Here is a 15,700-nt window from a genome sequence, read left to right as displayed (position 1 = left end):
ATGTAAGACATCTGTGCCAATAAAATGCCCTGACAGGAATTCTTCCATTGCTGCCTGCAACTGAAGTGGCACTGGCAGAAATCACAGCCAGGTAGGGATGCCTGTGCAGGATTGTTGGATCCACCTCAGTCTTGTTCTCAGTGGATGCAAATACTGTAGCCGCTTCACTGAGTTTGGTGGAGCAAATATTTAGAAATAGAGTTGTTTTAAGTTCTCTGAGGTACTACTAAGTCTTGTGTTGCAGAAGTTTGCTGTTTACCAGAATCCTGAGTGACTTTAAGGCTCCCAGGAGCTCTCTCACCTCTTCTGCAATGAAGAACTTTGCAGGCAGAGATGCCCACTGAATTTCTGCCAAGAACAACTTTCCTACCTCCAGTACGTGCGCAGCAGGGAGGAGAGGGCACCTGGAGCACTGGGGCTCCTGCCTCTGGCTGGGGTACCAGCAGGGTTGTGATGATTTATCTCTGATCTAGTGTGCATGACAGCAATGAAGGGGAGGATCTGAGGCTCTTGCATCTGGCCCGTTTGCCTTCTAGGCAAATGCCAGTTTCCATGAGGGTAAACCCTCCTTTCCTCATAGGCATTACCCCATTTCCTGCATAACCCACTTCCTACACAGCCATTGTTGGGACTCATCATTCCAGTCTTTGCTCAGCATGAGAAAGGAGCGTGTGTATGACCACTGGCAGGTGCTTAGAGCCAGCACAGCTACAGGGGCCGGGTCAGGCAGGGCTCTGCAGGTTGTGTTACCGAACATGGGTGAAGTCTCCAGTTAAGACTGTGGCTGTGACACAGGGAGACTCCACACATTTTCACTCTTGCTTTATGGTGAAGATGGCTGCATGGATACCATCCCACACTCTGTAAAGCTCAAAAGGTCAGACTGTGTTTGTTGTGGTCCCTTCCCTTCCCTTCCCTTCCCTTCCCTTCCCTTCCCTTCCCTTCCCTTCCCTTCCCTTCCCTTCCCTTCCCTTCCCTTCCCTTCCCTTCCCTTCCCTTCCCTTCCCTTCCCTTCCCTTCCCTTCCCTTCCCTTCCCTTCCCTTCCCTTCCCTTCCCTTCCCTTCCCTTCCCTTCCCTTCCCTTCCCTTCCTGTGAAAAAGAGCAAGGGGACGAGCTGATCTGGGCTAGCTCTTTTGGCTACCACAAGCCTGGGTGAACTAGTGAACTAGCACCGAGGTAGCAATTTTCAGGGTTTCTCAGAGCTCAGAAAAACCTTTGATATGTGTAATGGCCACATTTATGCAAGTATTGTAGCTTGTTGCACCTTCTGTACAAAAAGATGCAGCTGTGCCTAATTATTACAGTGCCTTTTCCAAATGTTAGGGGTCCTTAAATTCTGACAAACATACAACTTGATTGTCAGACTCCTTCAAAATGATGAGTAAGAAAATGAAGAACAACAGACAATTTGCAGTCTTTTGTGTATGCTTCTCTGCGCGACCTGTCTCAGATCTGAGACATGTTGCTACAAACCACTGTTTCCACAGGAGGGGAAAACATCTGACTAGAAGATTTCTGTTCATGTACATGCCGTTCATGACTGTGAGGTCTGACCAAGGGCAGTGCAGGGGTCCCTGTCTACGCTGGTCAGGGCAGTGTCCATCCTCAGCACACAATCAAATGCCATTGCAATTGCACGTCACTGCACCTTGGTTATATGATGTGCAAGTGAACAGGCTGCTCCAGGGGGTGCTAATACATGGGTTACGGCTTCCCTACACCATTAGTCCCTACCTATCTCCCGGGTAAATTGGTTCTTGATCCCTCATGCAGGAACGCTGTGATCAGTCTGACATCTGCTTGCTGTGTCCCCTGGTTTTATTTTAACACCATAACCCAACAGTCTTTGACATCAGAAACAATTAAAAATTGTTTTGTACCCTGCATTGCTTCACGTGCACAGACTGGATTTCAAAGGCTGACAGGCACCCTGTGCTTGCCATCCATGCACCCTCTGACCCTGTGAATGACTGCACAGTGTGAATAAACCTGCTACAGGATTGGGCCTGGTTTAGGTTTGATTGTGTTACCATAAATCCCATGAATTATCACAGCACAAGAGAAGAAATGATGCCTCAATTTGGCTAGATTTAGCTGCTAGATTTGAAGATGGAGTAAGACTTTTCAAAACCCATCCAATCTATTCCACCCCCTACCTGCCATTGTAAATAAACGTGTTGATTCTGTATGCTGATAAAGTTTCTTCAAATCTGGGATATCTTTTGGCTGCATTTCTCCCTCTGCTGCAAATAACTCATCCCCCATCCCCCCAAGTCCTCTCCGCCCTGCTCAAATTCTTCAGCTGCAGCAGGGCAAGCAGCCAACTCCTTTTCTGAGCATCTCTTGTCTGAGGCTCCATCCAGATGCTTCAGGAGAGAGGCCTGATCAAAGCAGACAGTGCTGTGATTGAGCCTGTTCACAGGGAGCTGTGAAACAGTCCTGTTCTCCCAGGGAAATGCTGCAGGTCTCTGTCAGGCTGCTTTGATGAGGCTGGGCTGAGCTGCCTGCACAACCTCAGCAGTGATGTGGCCATCCCCTGCATCCATCAGCAAGAGATAAATGGAAACATTTTATTAGCAATGTGAATAGTGGAAAGGATTTAATTTCTCTATGGTAAAACTGATTTCTAAATCTTTTCTGTGATATTATTTACCTTTCCCTCTTTTCTTTTTTAACTACAGCAAGTTGGCAACCTTACTCAGCATTTCCTTGGCTCAATCATACGTATAATTTGATGATTAATATGGCAGCAATAGTAATTATGAACTCTGCAAGACGTTGCATTTACAATGGAAAGTTTTGCCAGCATTTGTTTAGTAAAGGTTATGTTTACCACAGAACACCACAGTGTATGTCACAGCCTATAAACTCTTGTGCATTTTGAACTGTTACCCGCATACAGTGCTGACAGTTTTTTGAAAGGCTTAACATAAAACTGCTCAGCCAGCTGAAGATGCACTTGTCCACACTGTAACCCATACATAGAACATTTAGAGTCATACTTTTCCTTCTACTATGTATCTTATAATCTACAATCACTGAATTTTATTTCAGACAGCTTTAAGAGTGCATGTTAAGTGACTCTGATAGTAGGCTTACCAGAAGGTTCCTGTCCCCAAAACTGCATTACCACAAGTAGCTTAAAATGATCACATTCTTTGTCAGGGTGAGCAGAGACATCCCAGACACCTTGAAGCCCAATTGCAGGACTACTCAAGCTGCTGGAAACAGACCTGGTGACTGATGATGTTTAGGATGGGCATAGGCTTTATTCTGTTTGGGTACTCCCTACATTTGTAGGAGGCATCTCTGTAGGTGGGGCATCTCTGTTGCTCCTCTTACAGTTTTAGGTAGAGAGAAGGCTTCATGCTCCAGGATTGCAAATCTGGCTACCTGGATAAATACTGGATTAACACACACACACACATCATTGACAGAGACTGGTTTCGAAGGGAATCAAAAATTACAGATACCTTTCAGATGTTACACTGTTTCTCCACCTAACAAACAAGCACTGGTGGTACCATTTCAGCACACGTCACCACGACCACATGTAGACTGTGGCAGTCCCGGGCCTGCCAAGTGTGATGGGAAATTAGGTGAATGTACCCTATCAGGACAGCTCAATATAGACAAAAAAAGTGCCAAAATCAACACAAATGTGCGAAACTACGGTTTTCTGAGTGACTTGGTAAAAATTTACATTAGTTCCTCTTTTGTCTCAGCAAACTTGCTCATCCCTCTTAATTTGGGCTCGAGATGTTCCCGACAAGGAGTTTGTGTGTCCTGCTTGCGGGTTGTGATTTACGCTCATTTCACATTGATGACCTGTTGAGGGTTTTGATTGCGGGTTGACGATAAAACCGTGGCAGATGTATTTTTAACCCCCTCTCTCTCCGCTTCCTCCTTTTGCCCCTCCCTCTCCCGCCTTCCCACTAAGGACAGGCGATTGGGAGGGAAAGAAGGACAGAGAGAAGAGAGTTGGAAAAGTTAACAGTGTTTTACTAATGCTACTAATAACAATAGAGAAAATAATACAAAATATACAAAACCAATCTTGAAAGTTCCAGCAACTGCAGAACCGGGACCTGAAGTCCTGGACTGGATCCTGCAGCCAACTGGAGCTGGATTCAGTCTGTCACTAGGCCTCAGTCTACAGGGACGACTAGCAAGATCCTCTCCTAATGTCGGCCATAAGGAAAAAAGGGACGAGATCCTTGTGATCTCCACTTTTATATGAAGTATTCATGTGAATGGGATGTTATACTCCGTTGGTCAGTTTCTTGGTCACCTGTTTCTCGTTGCCCCTCTCACGAGATGTCCATCCATTCTTACCAATAATTTTGCATTCCATTGCTATGTTTACCAAAACATGTATCTGGTTCTCCGGGAAAATGCAGCTAATATGAAAGCTTTAGCTGACAGGCAAATTCACTAAAAGAGAAACTTGTTTTTAACAAAACCAGGACACGGCCTAAAGGTGGAATTATCATAAAACATGAAGTATTTTTCCTCATAATGTAGAAAAAAGAGTTAGAAATACAATTTCAAATTAGTCATCAAAAATGAAAAAGAAATTCAAGACCTAACTGCAATTAGTTTTCTTCCCTTCCAGCTTTTTGTTATGAAACACATTTACTATTTGTGAACTGCTCTGGTAAAGGGCAAGTCATGTAATTCCCAGAGAAGGATGATCTCAGGATATGAAAGACTCTAAAGTGAATCCAGATGAAAAATGAGGATTTGGGGAATTTGCTTTTATATTTCTCTCCAACTTGCCAGTGTTTGTGGAATATGCCTAGGTGCTGCTTGTGCCTGTGTGTTTTTTGAACTGTGGCTACTGTAGAAGTAGTAAATATTCTACAGAAACCTTGCCTAAGCTTATACATGATTAGAAGACATGTTAGGCAGATTTTGAGCTTTATGTCCAATGCTTCATTCCTCTGTGGTTTTATGTTTGTTTGTTTGTTTTTAAATTATTACCACAACCCAAATTAAAATTATCAGGATCACAAATGATGCTCTTCCAGTTACACCTCCTACTGTTCACTTTGTATTTTCTTAAGTATCGGGAAATGCACCTCTGCTTCTCTGAGAGGGGAGTTTAGCTGATATATTGGAACATTTTGTGTGCATGCAAGATGGATATTGCTGAATGAAACCTATGGGATACATACCATAGCAAACTTCTTGACTTAAACCTAGTCTCCAGCTAACTTTTAAGAATCGGTGGGTTACACTGCTGTCCCTCTTAATGCTGGAAGTGCTGGGTCTTCAGAAAGTTGGAACATTCCTATATTCACAATATTAACACAGTTCTATTTGTTCATGTAACTTCATGTTGAAGTGGCAAGTTTGGAGAAGATAAAGTAGTTTTGAATTTTGATATAATTTCCCTAACTTTATCTTTGGTTCTCCAGCATACTGTCAGCTGCAAAGTATGTACAGGTGCTGCCACTTTTTAGACCAAGACCATCTCATGGCAACATGTCTCTGTAACCCCACAGATCAGTTCCGGTGTTTCTTTCACAGCAGTATTTCTACAGATCTCCTCTGTCAGGCTCAGAAGGCAGCAGGACTGTTTGCTCTCCAGCTTTAAGCTGCCACACTCAAATTACACTTGCCCCACATTTTAAATATTGCATCTCTATAAAGAGTGGTGTCAATTTGAGATTTTTGGCCACCTTGGGTGCTTCTTCCTTTGGCTGTTGCCTTCACATATATCACAGGAAAATAGGCTTTTCATTTTCCTGTGTTGACTCAAAGGGTTTCAGGACCTTTGCTGCTAGATGAAACATGCTTTGTCTTGAAATTTGTGTGGTTTGCTTTATAAATATTAGTGGGTTTTTTTTTGTTAGTCTGGTGATTTGTTTGTTTGTTTGTTTGTTTAGTTTTGTTTCTAATATTCCAGTCTTGTTTAATTGGACAGGTGTTGGACTTATCATTTCTCTTATATTTTCCCCTCACCTGATTTTATGATAATTTCCTTTCAGATATTTCTGTCCCACCCAGAAAACCATCGAAGTCCATGTGCACATCACTTTATGCTCAGGAAGGTTCTCAAATGTAGCAGGCAGATGCCTAGTTCTCACTGAGGTCTCAGTAACCTACTGATATGCTTAAGCTTTGTGCATGTTCTTAAACAAAAACTTCTATTTAATTTTTCTAAGAGAATTCCCCTATTGTTACTAGATTGTTTCATTTGGTAGATGAAACCACATACCCTTTGGTGGATGATGAAGTGGTGTTATAAATGACTGGTGAGATCTGAAACTTCTTGCTCTGCTTTTCTGCTTTCATCAGTACTAAGTAAATCAAATAGCCAGGCTTGGTCACCCGGCCAGCTGCCTGGCACAGAGGGGAACTGGCATAGCACAGTTCACATCTATGCAGCTCGTCTCTTTTCTCCCACCAAAGCAGGACAGCCCTGTCATCCCTGGCTCACTGCAGTTTCCAGAACAATGCTGGAAAATTGCCTCCGGGATGGCTGGCTGGGTTGGGTCCTGCTGTTGCATCCATACTGAAGCAAGGGATTGCAAGGGTGATGCATGGCCCTCCCAGTAGGAGTGCTTGGTACCTGGGTTGGAGGAAAAGTTGGATTCTGAATCCTGAGGCAGGTTGTTCTACCTTCAGTACAAGACATTTATGGTTCTAAAAAAATTTTTAAAAATCCAGCTCTGAACTTTGTAGTTCTTAGTTAACTTCATTAGAATATTGTGACATGGGTAAAATAGTGAACTCACACTGAGCAAAATCTAATTAAAAGCATTAGAAGAATTTGTATAAGCTATATGAGATCAGTGAGGATAAATTTACAATTACTGCGTTCCCATGCTAGTTCCCCAGTCCCATTCATCCTGCTATTGCCGCCTTAGACAATATTTTAGCATAGCTAAAAGACTCTGCAGCTTGACTAAACTTACTTGGCCCACCCTGCCTAAGCATGAGTATGGTAGTGCAAAGGATGCAGACATGCTACTGCATGCCTACAGAGAGATAAAGCTTGTGTTGTGCAAAAGGAAGCAAATAGCAACTTGCTTCGGAGTGTGAACTGGAGCAGCTGTGGACTGCAGCAGCCATCTAGCCAGTTTAACTGGTTACATGCAGTGGGTCTGGGTGGTAGTGTTCAGTGTGAAATCCCATGCCTGACTTTCCCAGTAGGCTTTAGGAGGCAGCGTTTAGGAGCTGGGGGGAAGATGATGTGGGATCCAGAGGCAAAACTGGAAGTACACCAGGAAAAGCAGAAGTTAGATGTAAATGAGCTTTCACATTTTGAGCATGATTTAACATTAGATTTCAAGCAAACTGTTTGTGTCATGTTTTGAGTGACTGACCTGGATGCTTCACCCCAGCTGAGAGTGAGGGTTCTCCTGCACACTGGGGATTTACTGGAGCGAGCAAAGAGCCTGGTAGTAGCGTCCTCAGCTGGCAGGGTTGCAGAGTAGGGCAGGGTCAGAGAGGAACTCGGCTGTGGTGTTGCTACCAGTATCTGTTTCTCTCTGAGCTTCATCCAAAAATCTAATTTATCTGAAGATATGGATGTTATCCAAGTGGTATAAATGGTTAGCTTTCAGAGCATGAGCGTACGTGAAGACAGCTTATGAGCCAGCAAAATGCAGAGTTTGTTGGTGGCCATGGAGAGTGGGGAGTTGCACAGTGACACTGACCATTCCTTGTCCCCTCACATGGTCATTGTGGGTTGTTAATGGAGGGCTACTAGCGCTCACTCTTTTCCTGACAGCTACAAACACAGGATGCTGCCGAATGGTGACTTTGAGTGGTCCTTTTCTCGGCACATGGTGCCAGTCAGTGAGAAACCAGGGTGCTCATCACTTGGTAAGTGTACCAATCCTAGTGTCATTTGGGTGTTCATGTTCTCGCTTACCACTGACTGATGGGGTAAAAATGGAAATAAAGCCCATATATTTTATTCTAAATCTGTGAAACACTAAATGAAATCTGATGTTTGGGCTATTTGTCCAGTAGGATGCAAAAGACACCCATCATCTCTGGCCTCTTTAAAGTCACCAAGAGCTTTTGCAGGGAGGTGTGAGGGCAGGGCAAAATGAGCAGGGTGCCTGGAGGAAGGCTGGGTGGCTTGATAAACAACAGCAGCTCTGCCTCCCTTTGGAGGGGATGGTATTTATACACTTGCCAGCTCTGGACTTTGGCTTTAGTGCTGCTGCCTGTGCTGTGGGAGGATGCAATGAATGGAAGGCACATAAAGAACTTGTACCATCTCTCTGAGAGCTGCAGAACAGGGCAGAGTGTGAGGAGCTGCCCTGTGCCACCAAGATCCAGGAGGCAGAGAGCTGGTGTGCATGGTCTGCAAGCTGGCAGTGTGGGAACTGAGGTGTTCTCCCACTGCAACTTCTGCTCAGCATCTTGCTCAGCAGTAGAACTTGCTCTGAAATATCTCACTGCTGGAAGGCAAGACTTTGCTGCAGACACCTACTGGGTGTTAGCAAACGGGTGCTCCTTGCAGAGAGAGGCTTTTGAAAGCTGCTTCTCCTCCCACCCCATTCATCCAGATTTGCTCCACTGGCCAGTGAGGAATCAAGAGGAGAATGCAGACACCTTTTCCTATGGGCAGTGATTTGATGCATGAAAAAACCCAACTGATAGTCCCTTCGTTGTGGCACTGGGGAAAGCTGCTCTCATTACTCTCTCACTGATGACCTCAACTTAAAAACTCCTCTTTTTTTTTCCCCCCACTGTATTAAACAACCCTTATTTAATCAAGCCTTGCTAATGTCTCAGCTGGAACTAGGGCAGGGAGTTTTCCAGAAAAAGATGGGAAACCCTTTCTAATATGATTGTTGCTTCTGTGCAGTGGGAACTGTCTTGTGGAGGGGTGAGGCAGGAGGGTGTGAACAGCACCGATATGGTCTATAGCAGGTGTCGGGGAGAGCAGAATCTAATGAGAATCATAGAAACACTTGAAAGCTTTTTAACTCTGTACAGGATTTGCAGGAGCTGTTGATAGGAAACAGTAGTGACCCAACTGACAGTTAAAGAGATGAAAGGAAGCCCTTCGGATTAAATAAGATTTAGGAAATAAAAGGATTAGTGCTAGACAAAAGCTAGATTTAGGGGTTTATTTAACCAGTGCAGTGTGGCATGTTGGGATGTGGGGCATCAGAAAGGAGATGAAAGACAAAATAGAAAGATGAATGTGGGAGGTAGTAGGGAGGCAAGGACTCAGCACATCTCCAAAACCCCTTCACAAATCTTCTTATAATTGAAAATGGCACAAAACCCAAAAAGTAGTTTTCATTAGCAGTTCTGGCTTCTTTACATAGTAACAAGAAGTGTTACAATGATGAGAAATCTTCTGTGATAGGGCTGTCAGCTCAAATCCCTGCCAGAGGAGAGAAGAGCCTACCTTGTCAGCCTGTTTGCATTTATAGATTAGATGTCTGGTGAGGTAAAATCAGATTTATGTAAAACTATCACCCTATTAGGTTAATAATTCATTGTGCTGTTGAAGGACCATTCTTTTTTAAGAGATCTCCATTTGGAAGTCTCTAAGTGAAGTTGATGGTAGTTGTAGAAATTAGGGGCCTGCACGTGTCCATGAAGACATAAGCACAGAACTCCTCCAGGCAGCATCTGTCATGGGAGCATTTAATCTTGTAGCTGAAAAAACAGGACTGATAGGTTTCCAGAGCTCAACTTCTCAACCTCTAGCTGAATCATCTATAGGTGACCGTTTGTACTATTAGAGGGGTACAGAAAAAAAGGATATAGTAAAGAATTTGACTTGGATGGATCAGCTGTTCACTTAGTGACTCCTCCAAAGTCCGTTAAAGACATTAGTGTGGCTATCAGAGCTTAAGACAGTGTAGTCTGGTAATTGTGGATGCTCTTGGTTTCTAGCAAGTGTTATGTGGAGAAAACACCACCTCCTCTGTTCCAAAGATGCTATTACTCCAAATCTCTAGAACAGTTTTAGTTTTATACCTGTCTAGTGGGCTATATCGGAAGAACAACAGAAGGACCTTCCTGCTGCCCCCTCACCCTGCTTCAAGTCTCCAAAGTGAGATTGGATTCTTTTCTTGTCTAGGAGAAAAAGGAAATGTATTTTGTGGCCTCAATTTAGAAATATGAAAATTTTTTACAATCATAGATAGTTATGATTGGACTAGGAAGGTTTATAATGCTTAAAGTAATCCAGATTTCTTCTGACAGGGTTTCTGTAAAGTCATTAACATAGAAATGCTTCTTCAGATAATGTTTTCTTTTCACTTGTTCTGTCATCATACAGAAATTCTAATAGGGTTAGGAAATAGCTAACAGGCTTCACAAAAAATCTGAAAAGTTAGGAAATGCCATTATTTAAGTTTCTTGGGAATCTTTTATGAGGTACTTCTTGGTTTGATCCCTAGAATGGCCCGGAGTAGTTTTTTTTCACTGAACTTTGACCTGAATAAGAAATATAGATATAAATTATAGATTTAAATATTATTTTTGATTGCTTTGTATCTTTTATACTGCTCTATGTAAAGAGCTGTGCATTCCAGTTAGTTGGCTTTTGATGGAAATGGAAGCTTTACTGAAAATTTACAGAGAGTGCCTAAGAGGCATTTAATTTGTTCAGTAAAATGACCTTCAATATACTGACTACCTAAGAAAATCTTATTAATTTTTTTTTCATCTAAATTACCCGTTTAATTTATATTATTATTTTTGTCCGGTTGAATGAAAGCATTTGAAACTTATTTTTCTTAATAAACTGGCCACCACATTATTAATACAAAAGTAATACAGTCCCCATGCAGACGTGATTTTCAAAGGTTCTTAGATGTCTGCTTGGATTTTCCAAAACACCTAGCTGGATGAAGTGTCTAATAACCCATGATGTCAAGGAGCATAAGTCAGCATCTGTAAGTTCTTAGGTACCCTTGAAATGGGGGTTTTCAAAGTTTGCTTTAAATAACTTGCCTGCAGCCCTGGACTCTTTGACTGTGTCTTCCCACTTCCAAGCAAACACAGCCAAGTCCAAAGGACAGAAGTGTCACTCTTTGGACCACCCTGCAGCATAAGTCCCTCCTGGCCCCCAAGCTCTGCAGCCTTGATCATACCCTGTCCTTGCTTTTGAGGCCTTGAACTTACAGCCCAAACACATCTCTTGTAATAACAGGCTTTGTTCACATACAGGAGGACGGTGGGTTTACTAGTATGATTGATTTTCCCACCTCCCCTTCTTTTTTAAAAATCACAATATATACCCATCAAATTCTATTGCAAGGCATACAGGTGGCACCCAGGAGACACTTGTGGATGTCTTTTTGCCTTCAGCCCTTCCTTTCCCAGAGTGGATAACCTGGCTAAGTTTAAGCAGCTTGAGCACAGTAAATGCCAGGAATTTCTGGCACAGGTTATCGCAAATCTTCCTCTTTCAGAATTTCGCATCCTTCTTTCAGGGCAGGAGGACGATACTGCAGGTATCTGCCTTTCTAACCGAGATCACTGGAATGTCATGATGGCTAACTTTTCAGTGGATATGTTGGTTGCCATTGGGATTGCTGTTTGTTTTTGAATCTGAAATCAATTGTCTGTCATGGGAAATGTTTTCTTGGATGAGCAACATTTGGAAAATGTGTTTTAAAAAAAGAGAAAATGAAGATATTAATAGAGGGAAGTTTGAAGCATCATATTAATCAGTGCCACTACATTGCCTAGAGGTAATACATGGATGATTGCTTGAACCATTTTTTCAGAATATCCTGAAGCACTAATTTTTACATAAATGCATGTTTATGAAAATTTATTCCAAACTTTGAGAAGGTTCCATCATTATTTTAAAATTACACTTAATTTGAGTGTGCTTCTGTACTGCTGTCTTCTCTCATATTTCTCTTTCCTTCAATTGGAGTGGAAGAAATGCTGAAATATTGTTGTGGTGGATTTGAAATTCCTCAACCAGAAAATACCAGAGGTTTCAGGAGAACAGAAACCCTCTTTGTCCTGAGCCATAACAAAATGCTTTTCTGTTGTCCAAATGTCTCCCTGGAGACAGCCTTCACATGTAAACAATTTTTGTTCACTAGCAACTAGGGCTTACCTGGCAATTGCTGCTTTCTGTGTCCTCCTACCAGCTCCCCTGACCCAACTGCTGCTGCTAATGTAAGCTTGAAGGGGCTTGCACCCTTCTTAGACACTATCCAATATCTTTCTTTCAGGCCCCAAATGAAATTGGCAGCACTGTTCAATGCTAATCACATATTATAACTAGCCATAAAATAAGATGGCTAAGGAAAATGCATGTGTTTTTTCTTATCTCTCATTTATTCATTCTCTGAACATTCTTTTACTCCAGGTGATACATGTGGTTTAAGCTTAGAAAAATTTTGATGTCATCTTGGGAAACTGCAGGGCATAAATTGTATGACTTCACTTCTCCTGCCTGTTTTCGTTAGTAGACATAATATATGAAAATAATTTCTTTCTTCTTTTTTCTTTTTTTCTGCTGTGATAAGCAGGAGTGAGGTGGGATGCTGAAATCCAGCTCAGATGGGCTGGCTCTCTAAGTAAAGGCATCAGATGAAGCTTGTTGAACTCAGACCCTCTCTTACATGAGGTCATTGTGTTGATTGTCTCAGGCCTCTGGTCAGCTTTGATGTGAGCTGCAATATTTCTATGATCTCAGCCTAGGGAAAAGCTGGTGGTCCCGAACTCAGCAGTGGTTAAACATGAATATAAACAAAGTGGAGATTTGCTTTGTGCCAGACGAGGTCACTTTCAAGCGTACCCACAAACTCATAGAAAATTGATATCTTTGCTTTATTGCAAATATGTAATGGTACCAAAAGAAACAGTATTCCAGGCAAAATAATATTTAATGCTTACCAGCTCACATACCTTGACCCTGTGATTTCAGTCTGCGGAACAGATCAGACAGTAACTCTGTAAATACTGGTGGAAGGCTTTGAATGTATTGTCAGCTTCATTTTTTACAGATTAAAGGGTTTCTGCACTACTTATTTCAGCCTTTCATTTTCATTTTTTTTTCCTTGAATAAGTTACTGAAGTCACCTTTATGGTGCATTAGATCACGTATCAAATGCGTATATATAACCGCATAGACACATTTAATTTCTTTTTTTTTTTTGTCCTTGTGGGTATTTATTTTGAGGGAAGTTGCGTATAAACTACCAGCAGTTCTTAAATGACTGGAGCATTCAACTGCTGCTTTTTGGGCAGCAGATGGTTTGCCTGTGAATATTGAAGGATGGTATCCTATGTTTTATATTTGCAAGCCAAGGAAAAGGGAAAATGTAAGATTATAGGCAAGATGGTGGCATGGAAGGGATTGCTTAAATGTTCCTAAGTACTGTCATCAGTAAATTAAACCAAATTGTGGACATCAGAGGGAGTGTGAGAAGCTTCTGTAGTGGTACAGAGGAAGAAGAAAGGATTTTTGTAAAGACAAAAAGACACAGAAACAGCTGTACTAGTCAACTTGAACAGTTAACCCTCTTTCCTGTTCTAAATCTAAGCTGGACATAAAACCTTTGGAGGGAGGCTTGGTTTACTTCTCTGTGTCTCTGTGGGGAGCTGCTTTCATGTTTAGCAATGGGATTTATTTTTTAGCATTTTGGTTAAACTTCACAAAGCCATGAAAGTTCCTTTTGGAACAGCAGTTGTTGAAGAGTAAACCTAAAAGCTGGGCTTGAGCTGAAAGCTGCTGAAGCTGCTTCCCTGTGCATCCACCATAAGAAAAAAAATGCAAACTTTTTGGGGAGCAATTCTTCCAAATGAAAAAAAAAAGCTATGAAGCTGTCAGTGTAACCCCTGAAAATTGAGACAGTTTTGAAATGGTCATGTGTTCACAGAAACAGGTAATGGGAACATTACATCTGGTCTTCTTCAGGATGAGTCACACAGTTTTCCTCTTTTTTCAAATCTGCAGAGACTTGGCACCTCTGTGTGATGAAATCCAAATACTGGCAGCAGTTACAGGGCTGAGCAAAACACAGAGCAGATGAAGAGATACAGGTCATTATGTGCATCTGTAGCTGTTTGCCAAGATGACACAGATCCAGAGGAATGTTTGAATACCATCCAGAGATTGTCATTCCTGAATATACATCCACTGAGATGACCTTAGAGAATACACACCTGGTTTTTACTTAACCAATTGCAGAAAAGATCCTAGATGAAGAGTCCTGAAACACTGGAAAATTTTCAGACAGGTTAATGCTGCTGCTAAAATATAATGGGATTTGGGGTACAATAGGCTGCTTATGTATTTATTTATTAAAAATACTCTTCCCTGAGAAAGAGGACAATACAAAATTACTTCCGCTTTAACAGTTTGATGAACAGGCCACTTTGGGTTTGTTTGTTCATTTTTTTCACTTGCTTCCTTTTGTTTTTATCTTATATAACCAATAGGTAACTTTTAGAAGTGATTTCCGCAGTGAATGATATTCTCTGCAACCAGTAGGCACTTTATCTGGAAGATGATGCTTATGGAGAGAAACCCTCTCTGGTTTCCAATATAAGCAGTGCAAGATTGTGTCCTCCATACTGATTGACTTTAAACTGCAGGATAAAACAGGACGTACTAAGCAAAAGCATTTCTACTCAGGTCCCTGGGAATATTCCGCTTCTTAGGACCAGACATGTTAAAAAAAATTTGATGTTTGGTCTAAATTTTGCTCTTCTTAGTGTTGTCGTTATTTCTAGCTGTTGCTCTTCTACTCTCTATCCTAACTTGTTATTCTTCTGCTAGCTGTTTATTTCTAACAGATGCTTGTAGCTTGTTAACATGTCCCCTTAGTCATTGTTCAGTTAAGCTGTACACACAGCAGTTACTCCTTTTATTATTATTTTTTTTTTAACCCAGCTGAACCCCCTTTTCAGCTACTTAACATTTTCTTTGGTTTTTCATGGCTTCTAATATGTCTACATTTCTGCAAAGCTGACTGAAGTATCCTGGGAGTGGCAATTTGGATTTAAAATAAAAAAATAAATGCACAATACTTTTCTAATTAAAGCTATTTATTATTTTCAGTATTGCAGCTTGCAGAGCCTCATTGTTCTGGAAGGCTGCATAACAAAATGAGAGGCCATGCTCTATTGAGATGTGGCTTCTGTGAGAAACTTCTTCAAAAAGGAAAAAAAAACCAACAAAACTGACAACATACTCTGTAGGTAGAATAACCAAAGCCCAACAAAACTGACAACATACTCTGTAGGCAGAATAACCACTGCCAAAATTGTCTTGGTACCTCGTAGCGTTCAGCATCTGCAGTACCTCTCTGCTCAGCTGTTTTGTCCATCCCCTCAGCAGTCTTTGCCAAATGAGCTTTCCATGCATTAATTCAGTAACTGTAGGTATGCCTGGGCTTCATCCACAGTTTAACTGTGGTTTTGCTTCATGTTGGGGGCCTCTACTTAAAGCTTGCAGTAGGTGGTAGCTTCTTGTTAAAATCAGTTGACAATGAATGTTGCTGCATTTACTGAGGTGGACAGTCCATTTCCAGATGAAGTCTGCTCACAGCAGTACAAACAAACTCTGGTCCTCGTGCCTGGAGACTTCCTTGGAAAGTTTAAGGAAGATTTGGCATGGTGCGACCATGGGAAGAGCAACCACCTTGTCCCAATGAGACCTAGAGCATCAGGATGGCTCCTCTTCTTGCAGATGTGAATGGCAGTGGTGGCTGCCCTTTTGAAACGGCAGCACTACCA

At 41.9% G+C, this 15,700-nt stretch overlaps 1 long non-coding RNA gene across 8 annotated transcripts in view; it reads left to right on the top strand.

Moving 5' to 3' along the window:
* Positions 1-247: 247 nt before the first annotated feature.
* LOC110355641 (uncharacterized) overlaps positions 248-15,700 on the top strand; it is a 107,190-nt gene continuing 91,737 nt past the window's right edge. For 3 of the 8 annotated variants that reach the window (XR_010470438.1, XR_010470442.1, XR_010470434.1), the window contains exon 1: positions 585-877. This is a non-coding gene — a long non-coding RNA (uncharacterized LOC110355641). Of the gene's footprint in view, positions 878-15,700 lie in introns of all 8 variants that reach the window. The other 5 variants (XR_010470439.1, XR_010470440.1, XR_010470441.1 and 2 more) reach the window with 5 other exon arrangements.

This window comes from Columba livia, chromosome 2, assembly GCF_036013475.1.
Source record: "Columba livia isolate bColLiv1 breed racing homer chromosome 2, bColLiv1.pat.W.v2, whole genome shotgun sequence".
NCBI classification, from domain to species: Eukaryota; Metazoa; Chordata; class Aves; order Columbiformes; family Columbidae; genus Columba; species Columba livia.
The sequence above is the reverse complement of the archived record's forward strand: the minus strand, read 5'-3'. Positions and strand labels throughout refer to the sequence as shown.